Genomic DNA, 16,085 nt, shown 5'->3' with positions numbered 1-16,085 from the left:
GGAAGCATAAGGGATGAAGCCGGGGGTAACATGTCGGATGCGATCATACCAGCACTAAATCACCGGATCCCATCAGAACTCCGAAGTTAAGCATGCTTGGGCGAGAGTAGTACTAGGATGGGTGACCTCCTGGGAAGTCCTCGTGTTGCATTCCCTTTTTTAATTATTTTTGTACATATGTGAGGAACAGAACGCACATGCGTGTTATATATTAAGCCTGTCATCATATTTTTGACATTTGCGATATGTTTTAGCTCGGAGCTCATTAGTCACGCGTCTAGGGAGAGTTGGGGCGCGAAAAGCGCGTTCTGAAAGGGGTGTAAAATACGTGTTGCTGCGGTATAGAGGGAGGGGTGGAAATCGTGGTAAACTCATCTTCGTAGTTGAGCGAGAGAGTAAGTAGTATAGGGCATTATCCATTAGTAGGCGACGGTTGTAATGGTAGTAAGAATGTACGGCCGTCTTTGTAGCGGACGTGGGAGTGGGAAGCATAAGGGATGAAGCCGGGGGTAACATGTCGGATCGGATGCGATCATACCAGCACTAAAGCACCGGATCCCATCAGAACTCCGAAGTTAAGCATGCTTGGGCGAGAGTAGTACTAGGATGGGTGACCTCCTGGGAAGTCCTCGTGTTGCATTCCCTTTTTTAATTATTTTTGTACGTACGTGAGGAACAGAACGCACGTGTGTGATATATATTAAGCCTGTCATCATATTTCTCACATTTGCGATATGTTTTAGCTTGGAGCTCATTACTCACGCGTCTAGGGAGAGTTGGGGCGCGAAAAGCGCGTTCTGAAAGGGGTGTAAAATACGTGTTGCTGCGGTATAGAGGGAGGGGTGGAAATCGTGGTAAACTCGTCTTCGTAATTGAGCGAGAGAGTAAATAGTATAGGGCATTATCCATTAGTAGGCGACGGTTGTAATGGTAGTAAGAATGTACGGCCGTCTTTGTAGCGGACGTGGGAGTGGGAAGCATAAGGGATGAAGCCGGGGGTAACATGTCGGATGCGATCATACCAGCACTAAAGCACCGGATCCCATCAGAACTCCGAAGTTAAGCGTGCTTGGGCGAGAGTAGTATTAGGATGGGTGACCTCCTGGGAAGTCCTCGTGTTGCATTCCCTTTTTTAATTATTTTTGTACGTACGTGAGGAACAGAACGCACGTGCATGATATATATTAAGCCTGTCATCATATTTTTGACATTTGCGATATGTTTTAGCTCGGAGCTCATTAGTCACGAGTCTAGGGAGAGTTGGGGCGCGAAAAGCGCGTTCTGAAAGGGGTGTAAAATACGTGTTGCTGCGGTATAGAGGGAGGGGTGGAAATCGTGGTAAACTTGTCTTCGTAGTTGAGCGAGAGAGTAAGTAGTATAGGGCATTATCCATTAGTAGGCGACGGTTGTAATGGTAGTAAGAATGTACGGCCGTCTTTGTAGCGGACGTGGGAGTGGGAAGCATAAGGGATGAAGCCGGGGGTAACATGTCGGATCGGATGCGATCATACCAGCACTAAAGCACCGGATCCCATCAGAACTCCGAAGTTAAGCGTGCTTGGGCGAGAGTAGTACTAGGATGGGTGACCTCCTGGGAAGTCCTCGTGTTGCATTCCCTTTTTTAATTATTTTTGTACGTACGTGAGGAACAGAACGCACGTGCGTGATATATATTAAGCCTGTCATCATATTTTTGACATTTGCGATATGTTTTAGCTCGGAGCTCATTAGTCACGCGTCTAGGGAGAGTTGGGGCACGAAAAGCGCGTTCTGAAAGGGGTGTAAAATACGTGTTGCTGCGGTATAGAGGGAGGGATGGAAATCGTGGTAAACTCGTCTTCGTAGTTGAGCGAGAGAGTAAATAGTATAGGGCATTATCCATTAGTAGGCGACGGTTGTAATGGTAGCAAGAATGTACGGCCGTCTTTGTAGCGGACGTGGGAGTGGGAAGCATAAGGGATGAAGCCGGGGGTAACATGTCGGATCGGATGCGATCATACCAGCACTAAAGCACCGGATCCCATCAGAACTCCGAAGTTAAGCGTGCTTGGGTGAGAGTAATACTAGGATGGGTGATCTCCTGGGAAGTCCTCGTGTTGCATTCCCTTTTTTAATTATTTTTGTACGTACGTGAGGAACAGAACACACGTGTGTGATATATATTAAGCCTGTCATCATATTTTTGACATTTGCGATATGTTTTAGCTCGGAGCTCATTAGTCACATGTCTAGGGAGAGTTGGGGCACGAAAAGCGCGTTCTGAAAGGGGTGTAAAATACGTGTTGCTGCGGTATAAAGGGAGGGGTGGAAATCGTGGTAAACTCGTCTTCGTAGTTGAGCGAGAGAGTAAGTAGTATAGGGCATTATCCATTAGTAGGCGACGGTTGTAATGGTAGTAAGAATGTATGGCCGTCTTTGTAGCGGACGTGGGAGTGGGAAGCATAAGGGATGAAGCCGGGGGTAACATGTCGGATGCGATCATACCAGCACTAAAGCACCGGATCCCATCAGAACTCCGAAGTTAAGCGTGCTTGGGCGAGAGTAGTACTAGGATGGGTGTCCTCCTGGGAAGTCCTCGTGTTGCATTCCCTTTTTTAATTATTTTTGTACGTACGTGAGGAACAGAACGCACGTGCGTGATATATATTAAGCCTGTCATCATATTTTTGACATTTGCGATATGTTTTAGCTCGGAGCTCATTAGTCACGCGTCTAGGGAGAGTTGGGGCGCGAAAAGCGCGTTCTGAAAGGGGTGTAAAATACGTGTTGCTGCGGTATAGAGGGAGGGGTGGAAATCGTGGTAAACTCGTCTTCGTAGTTGAGCGAGAGAGTAAATAGTATAGGGCATTATCCATTAGTAGGCGACGGTTGTAATGGTAGTAAGAATGTACGGCCGTCTTTGTAGCGGACGTGGGAGTGGGAAGCATAAGGGATGAAGCCGGGGGTAACATGTCGGATCGGATGCGATCATACCAGCACTAAAGCACCGGATCCCATCAGAACTCCGAAGTTAAGCATGCTTGGGCGAGAGTAGTACTAGGATGGGTGACCTCCTGGGAAGTCCTCGTGTTGCATTCCCTTTTTTAATTATTTTTGTACGTACGTGAGGAACAGAACGCACGTGCGTGATATATATTAAGCCTGTCATCATATTTTTGACATTTGCGATATGTTTTAGCTCGGAGCTCATTAGTCACGCGTCTAGGGAGAGTTGGGGCACGAAAAGCGCGTTCTGAAAGGGGTGTAAAATACGTGTTGCTGCGGTATAGAGGGAGGGATGGAAATCGTGGTAAACTCGTCTTCGTAGTTGAGCGAGAGAGTAAATAGTATAGGGCATTATCCATTAGTAGGCGACGGTTGTAATGGTAGTAAGAATGTACGGCCGTCTTTGTAGCGGACGTGGGAGTGGGAAGCATAAGGGATGAAGCCGGGGGTAACATGTCGGACCGGATGCGATCATACCAGCACTAAAGCACCGGATCCCATCAGAACTCCGAAGTTAAGCGTGCTTGGGTGAGAGTAATACTAGGATGGGTGATCTCCTGGGAAGTCCTCGTGTTGCATTCCCTTTTTTAATTATTTTTGTACGTACGTGAGGAACAGAACGCACGTGTGTGATATATATTAAGCCTGTCATCATATTTTTGACATTTGCGATATGTTTTAGCTCGGAGCTCATTAGTCACATGTCTAGGGAGAGTTGGGGCGCGAAAAGCGCGTTCTGAAAGGGGTGTAAAATACATGTTGCTGCGGTATAAAGGGAGGGGTGGAAATCGTGGTAAACTCGTCTTCGTAGTTGAGCGAGAGAGTAAGTAGTATAGGGCATTATCCATTAGTAGGCGACGGTTGTAATGGTAGTAAGAATGTACGGCCGTGTCAGGACCCCGACTCGATGTCACATCGATCTAGCCGGTAACACCTCATATCACTTTGCGGCCTCACGCACGGTATCCCCACGGGTGTCGTCTTACCTTTTCCCGGGACCGTTTGCGCCTTTTGGCTCACGTATATGATAGTGTCGCTAGCATCCATATGATAAGGAGCCCGGGCTGACATGACTAGTCGTAAACCCAAAGTGGCACAGACTTACAGGGACAGGCATCCATGACCCAGCTTCGAACGTGTCGGTCATCAGCAAGTGGGTCCGGGCTGTAGCACTGGGCTAGCAGGACTCCGGTAAACCGGGCTGTAGCGGGCTAACAGGACTCCGGTACTCAAAGCGTGACATTTCCCCGAAGGGACAGACACAGGAACGAAGAAGGACACATGCCGGCCAGCCTAAGTGTTCCAGAGCAGTAGCAAGCTACCATGGCTCAGCGGTAACACTAGGAGACATTTCCCGGTAAGAGAGGCTACTAAAGATAAACAACTAGATAGTCAGATCCCACACATACCAAGCATTTCAATCATAGACACAATATGCTCGATATGTGCAAATACAACGAAGCATCACAACATGACTCTATGACACAAGTACTTTATTTAAGGCTCAGGGAGCCATACATAACATACACAAAGGTACGGGTCTCACGACCCAACATACAAGTCATACAGTCATACAAACCAGCAGCGGAAGTACATTGTCTGGGTACAGACAACTAGTAAAATAAAAGAGGCTTGGAAAGCCTAGCTATACTACGTGGTCCATCACAAGCTCAGGGTCACCACCTGGGTCTTTAGCCTACTCGTTGATGTCAACGTCTACATAGAACCCATCAGAAGGGGTTGCAGCGTCTTCTGTAAAAATGTAGATTATAGCAACATGAGTACAAAGGTACTCAGCAAGACTTACATCAGATCCTACATACATGCATAGTATCAAGAAGGGTTGGTGGAGTTATTGCAGCAGGCCAGCTTTGACTCTTGGCTAGGCTATCCTACGATACTCCGACTTGAAATGGTTTTGCGCACTCGAGTCCACTACTCACCACTTCAATACACTACCGAGGATCCACCTCCGTCTTCCTACGGAAGAGCCATCCTCGGCACTCACACTTATCTTGAGACTTTTAGTAGTTTCCATTTACTTGTCTATGAACTGTATAGGCAACCAAGTAGTCCTTTACCGCGGACGCGGCTATTCGAATAGATCATGTTAACCCTGCAGGGGTGTACTTCTTCATACACGCTCTCACCACTTACCGTCGCTTACACGACATGTACTCGGCAACCTTCAAGCGGAAGCCCAACGTGGGTGTCGGCCACGACCTACCTAATCACCTAAGCCTCCAGTCCGGGTTTATCGCCTATTCAGGTTCCATCCGCAGGGAGTCCGGCCGAGGTTTCCCATACGGCCCCGAACGATGTGAACAGGGTTCCCGAGATACCTAACGGGTATTCGGTACACCGTGCCACGTACCTACCGCATCACAGCCCACCCCTACGGTCAGCGCTGTCCACGGCCTCCAGTAGGCTACAAACACCAGAAACTACTTGCAACTCCTGGATGGAGAGCTAGGGTGAATAAGAAGCCGAGAGGGTCCATTGGTTTCGGGCCCAATGCATGGTAGTAGCTGATTCTTAAATCACACATACAGATCTCAGTGCTTAAGGTCGGCTTCAATGAAACAACCCACCATGTACTCCTACATGGCCTCTCATCGATACCTTTACCAAATCGTGTTCACCACACCACTCTCATTACCGACATAACCATTTCACTCTAGCCCATCACCCAGATGAACCAGACCTGACACGACTCTAAGCATAGCAGGCATAGCAAGGTAGGAACAACACATACATATGGCTCAATCAACTCCTACACATGCTAGTGGGTTTCATCTAGTTACTGTGGCAATGACAGGTCATGCAGAGGAAATGGGTTCAACTACCGTAGCACACAGCAGTTTGAAACGCGTTGTCTTAATGCAGTAAAAGAGAGCAGGAGCGAGAACATGGGATTGTATCGATATGATCAAATGGTTGGTTGCTTGCCTGATGGTTTGATGCACTGATACGGTTCTTCGTTAGGGTAATCACGGTACTCCTCGGGGGCAGAACCTGTCGCAAAGGACACCGATACACAACCATCACCAAACAATGTGCAACAATATGATGCATGCATGAAACATAGTAATATGAGTGTGTTGGGCTAATGCAACTAAAACCAGAAGGGTTTGAACAAATTTGAATCAAGGATTCAAATTTCAAATTCAAATATGGCCTTTTAAAGTGCTTTTCCTTGTTCTGCTTAAAACATCAATTTAACTTGTTTGATCATGCATGAAAATAGTACAGATGGATAGATTGGATTTTTCTGATCATTTTTCATATATAATTTGTCCAATTTGGAGTTACAGAATAAAAGTTATGAATTTTTGAAGTTTAAATAATATTCTGGAATTTCCTGATTTAAATTAAATCCAGAAATTAGTTACTGCGTCAGCCTGACGTCAGTGTGACGTCAGCAGGTCAACGGGACAGGTCTGGGTCAAACCTGACAGTGGGTCCTGCATGTCAGGGTGATTATTTTAATTAAGATTTGATTAAAACTAATCCTGTATAATTAGCAGGGCTGGGCCCCACCTGTCATTGACTCAGGGGAGTCAACCAGGGCCCACCCGTGGTCAAAGTCAAAGCCGGTGACGCCGGCGTTTAGCCGCCGGCGAGCCAGACGCGGCGGCGGGAGTGGTTTTGGCCATTTCGGCCACCAAAGGGGCCGCGGAGACCACCGGAGTGGAGCTGAGGACAAACCGCAGCTCTTGGCGGAGTCCGTTGGGGTCGGGGTGGCCGGAGTTGGCGCCGGCGATGACTTTGGCGGCCACCGGGGTTCGGTCGAGGATGAACTTGGCGCTAGAGGGGTCGGTGAGGCTCGTGGAGTGGCTAGCTAGGTGCTGTGGGACTCGGTGAGTAAGATGGACACCATCTTGTGGCCGGAGTGTGGCCGGAAGCACGTCGGCGACGAGGTCCGCGACGGCGCGTGCGGGTGAGCTTCGTGCGCTCGCTGTGGTGCTCGAGAGAGAGAAAGAGAGGAAGGGAAAGTTAGCCCAGCTCACCGCGGTCTTGATGGAAAGGACGGTGTGGTCGGGGACGAGCTGCTGCGGCGGCGACAGCGAAGGGGATCTCCGGCGATGGCGGTTCGGGCGAGGTTGGTGCGGCGGCTTCGAGGCACGCGAGCGCTCGGGGCTCGGCTAGCTCGAAGGAGTAGAGGGCGGCGGAGCTTCTGGACAGGGTGGCGCGGCGTGGAGACGACGGGGAGCACGGCTACGGCGGTGGTGCGGCGACGGTGGCGTCGGCCATGGCGTGGGAGCGCGAGGGAGAGGAACTGGGGGCGAATGGAGGTGTCCAGGAGGGTCGGGGCGCGACGTGGAGCTCGTCCAGGCCATCAGGGCGGCGAGAGGGGGAGGCCGGGCGGCGTGCAGCTGCGTGGCGAGCTGCGGTGCCGCCGCTGAGCACCTTGGCTGCCTGCCTGGCAAGCCAAGCAGCTCGCTGGAGCGGTGGCCGGGCTGGGCCGGCCAGGTGGGCTGGCTGGTGGGCCTGTGGTGGCGCCAGGTAAGTTTTCCCCTTTTTTTCTGTTTCTGTTTTATTTAATATATATCTGCAACTTTGTTGAATTTAATAAAATACCTAGGCAACTTCAAAAATCACCAAACCATTCCTGGCCCATAGTTGGATTATTTCCAACATGTAACATTTTAGTTTGGAGATATTTGAGCATTTAAATATTTTCTATTATTTTAAATGCCCAAATTCAAATATTTATGATTTAATTCAAAAACCCTAGGATGGCCTAGGAAAATGTGCACCACTTTTGGCAGAGGTTCTGAACCAAGACAAAAATGATGGGCATTTTAGAAGGGCATTTCAGGTTCATTGAAAAATTATTTTAGTAACCCTAGTTGGTTTCAGAGGGGACTGGGGGTTCTGTCATCCCCATTTCAAGTTTCTGATGAAAGAGTAAACATGATGCAACACTCTAATGCATGACTAGCTAGGGTGTGACAACTCTCCCCCACTCAAAAGAATCTCGTCCCGAGATTTGGGTTCCTCCAGGAAGAAGGCGGGATATTCAAGTCGAAGACGATCCTCCCTTTCCCAAGTTGCTTCATCCTCAGAATGGTGCGACCATTGTACTTTGAGAAACTTGATATTATGACGTCGGGTGGTACGTTCGGCCTGATCGAGGATACGAATGGGGTACTCTCGATATGTAAGATTATCTTGGAGATCAAGCGTTTCGTGGTCCACTTCACGGATAGGATCCGAGAAGCAACGCCCGAGTTGAGAAACGTGGAAGACATCGTGAACTCTGGAGAGGTGCGGAGGTAGTTCCAACTGGTAGGCAACTTCTCCTCGTTTGGCAAGAATGCGAGAAGGTCCAATGTAACGAGGAGCCAATTTGCCTTTGATACCGAAACGATGGGTTCCCTTCAGAGGGGTGACCCGAAGATAAGCCTTCTCGTCAACCTCGAAAGTCATAGCCTTATGTTTTCGGTCATATTGACTCTTTTGACGAGATTGGGCTGTTTTCAACTTTTCACGAACGACACGAACTTGTTCTTCTGCTTCCTGAATCATATCCGGGCCAAAGAATTGTCTTTCCCCGGTCTCTGACCAGTTAAGGGGTGTTCGACATCGTCGTCCATAGAGAACTTCAAAAGGGGCTTTACCCAAGCTAGATTGATAGCTGTTGTTGTAAGCGAATTCGGCAAATGGAAGGCACTTCTCCCAGTCCATTCCGAATGAGATAACAGAGGCTCGAAGCATGTCTTCTAGAATCTGGTTGACGCGTTCCACTTGACCACTTGACTGAGGGTCGAAAGCGGTGCTAAAGGAGAGACGAGTTCCCATAGCATTTTGGAAACTTTCCCAAAATCGAGAGGTGAAAAGACTTCCTCGATCCGAGTTAATTTCCAAAGGAACACCATGGAGAGACACTATTCGGGAGATGTACAAATCTGCCAGCTGACTAGCGGTTATACTCTCACGAACAGGTAAGAAATGGGCTACTTTGGAAAGACGATCGACCACAACGAAAATAGCATTATTCCCTCTCTTGGTCCTGGGAAAACCGGTAATGAAATCCATGCCAATTTTATCCCATTTCCATTCAGGAATAGCTAAGGGTTGAAGGGTGCCAGCATGCCGTTGATGCTCTGCTTTTACACGACGACAGACGTCACAATTTGCAATATACTGAGCAATTTCTCTCTTCATCCTAGTCCACCAGAACCTCTGGCGTAGGTCCTGATACATTTTAGTGCTACCGGGATGAATGGTGAGAGGAGATTCATGAGCTTCCTTAAGGATTAACCGCCTTAGGTTGCGCACTTTGGGAACCACTAGTCGATTCCCGAAGTATACGACTCCTTGATCATTAATGGAGAAACAATTCGCAATTCCTTTCTGAATGTTCCTCTTGATGCGGGAGATTCCCGGATCTACCTTCTGTGCTTTGATAATTTGATCCGTAAGGGTATGTTTTGCCACCAAGGTGGAAAGAAAACCTTGAGATACAATGTGAAGGTTAAGTTTCCGAAATTCCTCATGGAGAAACGGTTGACTTTGTTGTAACATCAGGTTGTTACAATAAGATTTACGACTTAGCGCATCAGCCATGACGTTGGCTTTCCCTGGGGTGTAGGTTATTCCTAAGTCGAAGTCTGTGATCAATTCAACCCAACGTCTCTGCCTGAGATTCAAATCCGGTTGGGTGAAAATGTACTTCAGACTTTGGTGATCAGTGAATATTTCGCAACGATTACCGAGGAGGTAATGTCGCCAGGTCTTAAGTGCATAGACTACGGCTGCAAGCTCTAGATCATGAGTAGGATAATTCTCCTCATGTGGGTGCAATTGCCGTGAAGCGTAAGCAATTACGTGTCGATCTTGCATAAGAATGCAACCTAGTCCTTGTCGCGAGGCGTCGCAGTAGATAACAAAGTCCTTGGAGAAGTCTGGCGGTACCAGTACGGGAGCAGAGGTCAGGCGTCTTTTCAGTTCCTGAAAGCTGTGCTCACATTGTGGAGTCCATTCGAACTTCTTATCTTTCTTGAGGAGTTCGGTTAGAGGTTTAGCAACCTTGGAGAAGTTCTCGACAAAGCGACGGCAATAGCTCGCTAAGCCCAGAAAACTCCGAACTTGCTTGACTGATTCAGGTGGAGTCCAATTAAGGACGGCTTGAACTCGCTCAGGGTTAACAGCAATACCTTTACCAGATATTACATGACCCAGATAGGTCACTTCTGACAACCAGAATTCACATTTAGAAAATTTGGCATAAAGGCGATGCTCTCGAAGTTTCTTCAACACTAGCCTTAGATGTTCGGCATGTTCTTCCTCGTTCTTGGAGTAGATGAGTATATCATCGAGGTAAACAACGACGAATTTATCCAAATACTCCATGAAGATTGAGTTCATTAACCGAGAAAAGGTGGCTGGAGCGTTGGTTAAACCGAAGGACATGACGGTGTACTCGTGTTGGCCATAACGAGTGACAAAGGCTGTTTTAGGAATGTCCCCGTTTCTGATTTTTATTTGATGGTAGCCCAACCTCAAATCCATCTTGGAGAAGACTGAGGATCCAGCGAGCTGATCGTACAGGTCGTTGATCCTGGGAAGTGGATATTTGTTCTTGATTGTGACCAAATTGACAGGTCGGTAATCTACAACCATCCGGTCCGTACCATCCTTCTTCTTGACGAATAGGACGGGGCAAGCCCACGGAGATGAGCTAGGTCGGATGAAACCCTTTTTCAAGGATTCATCGAGTTGTTTCTTAAGCTCGGCTAGTTCTAGGGGTGCCATCTTATAAGGTCTTCTAGCAATCGGAACGGTTCCGGGGATGAGGTCGATTACGAACTCAACATCCCTGTCAGGTGGAACACCTGGCAATTCCTCTGGGAAGACATCCGGGAAGTCACAGACTACCGGCACGTCCTCAAGATCTGGCAAGGGGCTGGCGTTAAGAGAATATAATTGCTGCTTGGCTATTCAGGTCAAGACATTGACTATCTTCCCCGAAGGATGGGTGAGTTGAACAGTCCTAGAGAAGCAATCAATTTTGGCTTGATGAGCTGACATCCAGTCCATACCCAAAATGATATTAATATCTGAAGATTTAAGGGCTATCAAAGATGCGAGAAAAACAAGTCTGTCGACTTGGATTTCATTTCCATGGCTTACTCTAGAAGTTTGCCATTTGGATCCCGGAGTTTGAATTACCATAGAGGTTGGCATATCACTGAATGCGACGTTATGCAAGCGAGCATAGTTTTCAGATATAGAAGAATGAGAGGCTCCTGTATCGAAAAGAACAGATGCCGGGTGGCAATTAACAAGAAGCGTACCGAGAACGACGTTGGGATCCTCTTGAGCTTCTTCGGCAGAGATACAGTTAACATGGCCACGTGAAGCGGTGACCGGCTTGGCGTGGAATATTTTCCCTGTCGGCTTGCCACGGCCAACAGCTTTAGCAGATTGATTGGGGTTGGTCTGGGGACACTCACGCATATAGTGACCAGATTCCCCACACTTGAAACAAGTCACGGAACTGGTACGTGGAGGAGCATTATTGGTTGGACCCCCATAGGGCTTGGCTGGAGCAGACTGTTGAACGGGGCGAGGCGCCTGGAAAGATGGCCTCGGTGTGAATCTGGGTGGCAGGGCGGTGTTGGGCACCCACACGCGGCGCTTCTGAGGACCAGCACCGGATGAGGAACCCATGTCACGGCCATGCTTGCGTGTTGCGTCATAGTCAGTCTGACCAGTTTCAGCACTGATGGCTTTGTTGACAAGTTTCTGAAAAGATGTGCACTCATGCAGACGGAGGTCGTGGCGAAGCTCAGGACTAAGGCCCTCACGGAACCTTGCTTCCTTCTTGGCGTCAGTAGACACTTCCTCAGTTGCATATCGGGCGAGATTACCAAACTCTCTGCTATAGGCATCCACAGAAAGTCGGCCTTGGGTGAAACTGCAAAATTCTTCACGTTTACGGTCCATGAGACCCTCCGGAATGTGATGTTCACGGAAAGCCTCGCTGAACTCAGCCCAAGTAGTGACATGGCCCGCTGGGCGCATAGCTCCATAATTCTCCCACCATAGACTGGCGGGGCCTTCAAGATGATATGCAGCAAAGGTGACCTTGTCAGCCTCCGCTACCAGCGCGGAACGCAGTTTGTGAGAGATACTGCGAAGCCAGTCATCAGCGTCGAGAGGCTCGACGGAGTGGTGGAACGTAGGTGGATGCAATTTGATAAAATCACTGAGTGACACCATGTTAGCCCTCTGATGGTGTGCTGTATTCTGTTCAATACGCTCCAACAAACGGTTGGTCTCCCGCTTGTTTCTCTCAGCTTCCATCATAACCTCGGCTAGTGAAGGAGGATGAGGCAGATTTGCATCCTTGACTTCACTGCCTTCGGCCTGCTCTTGAGAAGCAGGGTTAGCGCGCGTGTTGACCATCCTAGGTAAACAAGACAATGATTTAGTCAGGATGATAAAATTCCGACATAGGATACAAAATGTAAGGAATAACTCGGAATGCAAGATGATCATCCGTATGACATGGTAGATACAGAAACTGCTTCTTTTATTCCATCGTCATACACACCATACAGGGTTTAGTACAAGACCAAACAAAGTACTATTACGGTGAAAAAGGATTACATCTCATCGAAGGCATCCCAAGCTCCTATACATTATTTTTCTACACCTCCGGAAAGAGTACAAACTAGGTCATATCCCACGAGTCACGCGGGACGATAGACGACACAGCTAGTGCAAACTAGGGATACTACCACTAACTCAGACCGATCCGTAGTAGTCCTCATAGAAGTCGCCTCCATAGCCTGGAAGTTCAACATGATCATCCGGAAACAGACGGTCTCGCGGAGCTTGTGGACCATAGGGGCTAGGATGAGGCCTTGGACCAACAAACGGTGGCCTACGGGGACCGCGAGGTGGGGTGATGCCTCCTACATCACGCCAAACCATCACGTCCGGCAGAGCAGATCTCACAGGATAGAGATCGCGCATATCTGAATATCCAGCTTGCACCGCCGGTGCGAACCGAGTCAAAGTAGCCTAGTGGTCAGCACGGGTATTGAAGAGCTCTAACCTTAAGGCCCGATTTTCACGGTCCTTATCCTCGAGCATCTCAGCAGTGGTGCGAGTCCGTGAATCCTCCTGAGTGGGGTCAGCATAGATAGCCTGGAGATACCCTTGTGCTCCCGAAAGTGATCTTGGCATATACCAGAAGTCAGAGTCCCGAAATAGACCAGATCTGACTCGCATAATGGTCATCATAGAGTAGGCGGCGTCCTGCACAGCCATCTCAATAGTAACCCCGAGTCCATAGGAGCAGTGAAGAGGCTCGGTGGATCCAGGATAAGATGGAAATATCCTGACAGTGCAGAGATACTGGCTTTGATTGAAGTCCCGGAATTGCTCTTCGACCGTGTACTCAGGATACCAGCGGTATCCAGCCTCAGTCATTACCCTGACCAACTTAGCAGTATGGCCGGGTACATCTAGGCATCGAGTCAGGCGAACCACTTGATTGAGGTCGCGAGTGGCCATCTGAAAGCATAATCATAATGCAAAGGCATTAGAATTTCTAGCAAAATTTCGGCAGCATAACAGCTGTAAATGCTCAAAAAGGATTTTGAGACATTTGACAAAGGATTTCATACATACTCAACATCATCATATCAAAGTTCTGAAACCATTCTGGCAACATAATGTGGTAGTAGAACTGAACTAGGCTTGTAACCATCAAACTTATAAGTTACTACTGATTAGTAACACGTGATCCTGATAGAGAGAATAGATCCTAATTCCTTATCCCCGGTGGAAGAATGGACTGACTCAGATCAGAAAGTCATAAGGTATACGGAGTAAAAAGAGCCTTACGTTCCAACCCACAAACAATTCCCCTACATATAACTAAAGAATTTCTAGACTCAACATCGACCAGTTTGGCTTGGAGAACCTACAGGCAGTCCGGCTCTGATACCAACGCTGTCAGGACCCCGACTCGATGTCACATCGATCTAGCCGGTAACACCTCATATCACTTTGCGGCCTCACGCACGGTATCCCCACGGGTGTCGTCTTACCTTTTCCCGGGACCGTTTGCGCCTTTTGGCTCATGTATATGATAGTGTCGCTAGCATCCATATGATAAGGAGCCCGGGCTGACATGACTAGTCGTAAACCCAAAGTGGCACAGACTTACAGGGACAGGCATCCATGACCCAGCTTCGAACGTGTCGGTCATTAGCAAGTGGGTCCGGGCTGTAGCACTGGGCTAGCAGGACTCCGGTAAACCGGGCTGTAGCGGGCTAACAGGACTCCGGTACTCAAAGCGTGACATTTCCCCGAAGGGACAGACACAGGAACGAAGAAGGACACATGCCGGCCAGCCTAAGTGTTCCAGAGCAGTAGCAAGCTACCATGGCTCAGCGGTAACACTAGGAGACATTTCCCGGTAAGAGAGGCTACTAAAGATAAACAACTAGATAGTCAGATCCCACACATACCAAGCATTTCAATCATACACACAATATGCTCGATATGTGCAAATACAACGAAGCATCACAACATGACTCTATGACACAAGTACTTTATTTAAGGCTCAGGGAGCCATACATAACATACACCAAGGTACGGGTCTCACGACCCAACATACAAGTCATACAGTCATACAAGCCAGCAGCGGAAGTAACTTGTCTGAGTACAGGCAACTAGTAAAATAAAAGAGGCTTGGAAAGCCTAGCTATACTACGTGGTCCATCACAAGCTCAGGGTCACCACCTGGGTCTTTAGCCTACTCGTTGATGTCAACGTCTACATAGAACCCATCAGAAGGGGTTGCAGCGTCTTCTGTAAAAATGTAGATTATAGCAACATGAGTACAAAGGTACTCAGCAAGACTTACATCAGATCCTACATACATGCATAGTATCAAGAAGGGTTGGTGGAGTTATTGCAGCAGGCCAGCTTTGACTCTTGGCTAGGCTATCCTACGATACTCCGACTTGAAATGGTTTTGCGCACTCGAGTCCACTACTCACCACTTCAATACACTACCGAGGATCCACCTCCGTCTTCCTCCGGAAGAGCCATCCTCGGCACTCACACTTATCTTGAGACTTTTAGTAGTTTCCATTTACTTGTCTATGAACTGTATAGGCAACCAAGTAGTCCTTTACCGCGGACGCGGCTATTCGAATAGATCATGTTAACCCTGCAGGGGTGTACTTCTTCATACACGCTCTCACCACTTACCGTCGCTTACACGACATGTACTCGGCAACCTTCAAGCGGAAGCCCAACGTGGGTGTCGGCCACGACCTACCTAATCACCTAAGCCTCCAGTCCGGGTTTATCGCCTATTCAGGTTCCATCCGCAGGGAGTCCGGCCGAGGTTTCCCATACGGCCCCGAACGATGTGAACAGGGTTCCCGAGATACCTAACGGGTATACGGTACACCGTGCCACGTACCTACCGCATCACAGCCCACCCCTACAGTCAGCGCTGTCCACGGCCTCCAGTAGGCTACAAACACCAGAAACTACTTGCAACTCCTGGACGGAGAGCTAGGGTGAATAAGAAGCCGAGAGGGTCCATTGGTTTCGGGCCCAATGCATGGTAGTAGCTGATTCTTAAATCACACATACAGATCTCAGTGCTTAAGGTCGGCTTCAATGAAACAACCCACCATGTACTCCTACATGGCCTCTCATCGATACCTTTACCAAATCGTGTTCACCACACCACTCTCATTACCGACATAACCATTTCACTCTAGCCCATCACCCAGATGAACCAGACCTGACACGACTCTAAGCATAGCAGGCATAGCAAGGTAGGAACAACACATACATATGGCTCAATCAACTCCTACACATGCTAGTGGGTTTCATCTAGTTACTGTGGCAATGACAGGTCATGCAGAGGAAATGGGTTCAACTACCGTAGCACACAGCAGTTTGAAACGCGTTGTCTTAATGCAGTAAAAGAGAGCAGGAGCGAGAACATGGGATTGTATCGATATGATCAAATGGTTGGTTGCTTGCCTGATGGTTCGATGCACTGATACGGTTCTTCGTTAGGGTAATCACGGTACTCCTCGGGGACAGAA

General features: G+C 48.4%; 8 non-coding genes across 8 annotated transcripts; all 8 read left to right on the top strand.

Annotated features, from left to right (window-relative positions):
* Nucleotides 1-35: 35 nt before the first annotated feature.
* LOC123109740 (5S ribosomal RNA) lies at nucleotides 36-154 on the top strand. The gene has a single exon (XR_006452980.1). It is a non-coding gene; the product is annotated as a 5S ribosomal RNA (ribosomal RNA).
* A 370-nt stretch (nucleotides 155-524) lies between these two features.
* On the top strand, nucleotides 525-643 carry LOC123109581 (5S ribosomal RNA). The gene has a single exon (XR_006452813.1). It is a non-coding gene; the product is annotated as a 5S ribosomal RNA (ribosomal RNA).
* A 365-nt stretch (nucleotides 644-1,008) lies between these two features.
* Nucleotides 1,009-1,127, top strand: LOC123109529 (5S ribosomal RNA). Its single transcript, XR_006452756.1, has one exon. It is a non-coding gene; the product is annotated as a 5S ribosomal RNA (ribosomal RNA).
* Nucleotides 1,128-1,497: 370 nt separating this feature from the next.
* Nucleotides 1,498-1,616, top strand: LOC123108794 (5S ribosomal RNA). The gene has a single exon (XR_006452121.1). It is a non-coding gene; the product is annotated as a 5S ribosomal RNA (ribosomal RNA).
* Nucleotides 1,617-1,986: 370 nt separating this feature from the next.
* On the top strand, nucleotides 1,987-2,105 carry LOC123108704 (5S ribosomal RNA). Its single transcript, XR_006452030.1, has one exon. It is a non-coding gene; the product is annotated as a 5S ribosomal RNA (ribosomal RNA).
* Nucleotides 2,106-2,470: 365 nt separating this feature from the next.
* Nucleotides 2,471-2,589, top strand: LOC123109463 (5S ribosomal RNA). Its single transcript, XR_006452690.1, has one exon. It is a non-coding gene; the product is annotated as a 5S ribosomal RNA (ribosomal RNA).
* Nucleotides 2,590-2,959: 370 nt separating this feature from the next.
* On the top strand, nucleotides 2,960-3,078 carry LOC123109578 (5S ribosomal RNA). Its single transcript, XR_006452811.1, has one exon. It is a non-coding gene; the product is annotated as a 5S ribosomal RNA (ribosomal RNA).
* A 370-nt stretch (nucleotides 3,079-3,448) lies between these two features.
* LOC123108703 (5S ribosomal RNA) lies at nucleotides 3,449-3,567 on the top strand. The gene has a single exon (XR_006452029.1). It is a non-coding gene; the product is annotated as a 5S ribosomal RNA (ribosomal RNA).
* Nucleotides 3,568-16,085: the final 12,518 nt, after the last annotated feature.

This window comes from Triticum aestivum, chromosome 5A, assembly GCF_018294505.1.
Source record: "Triticum aestivum cultivar Chinese Spring chromosome 5A, IWGSC CS RefSeq v2.1, whole genome shotgun sequence".
Lineage (NCBI taxonomy): Eukaryota > Viridiplantae > Streptophyta > Magnoliopsida > Poales > Poaceae > Triticum > Triticum aestivum.
The sequence above is the reverse complement of the archived record's forward strand: the minus strand, read 5'-3'. Positions and strand labels throughout refer to the sequence as shown.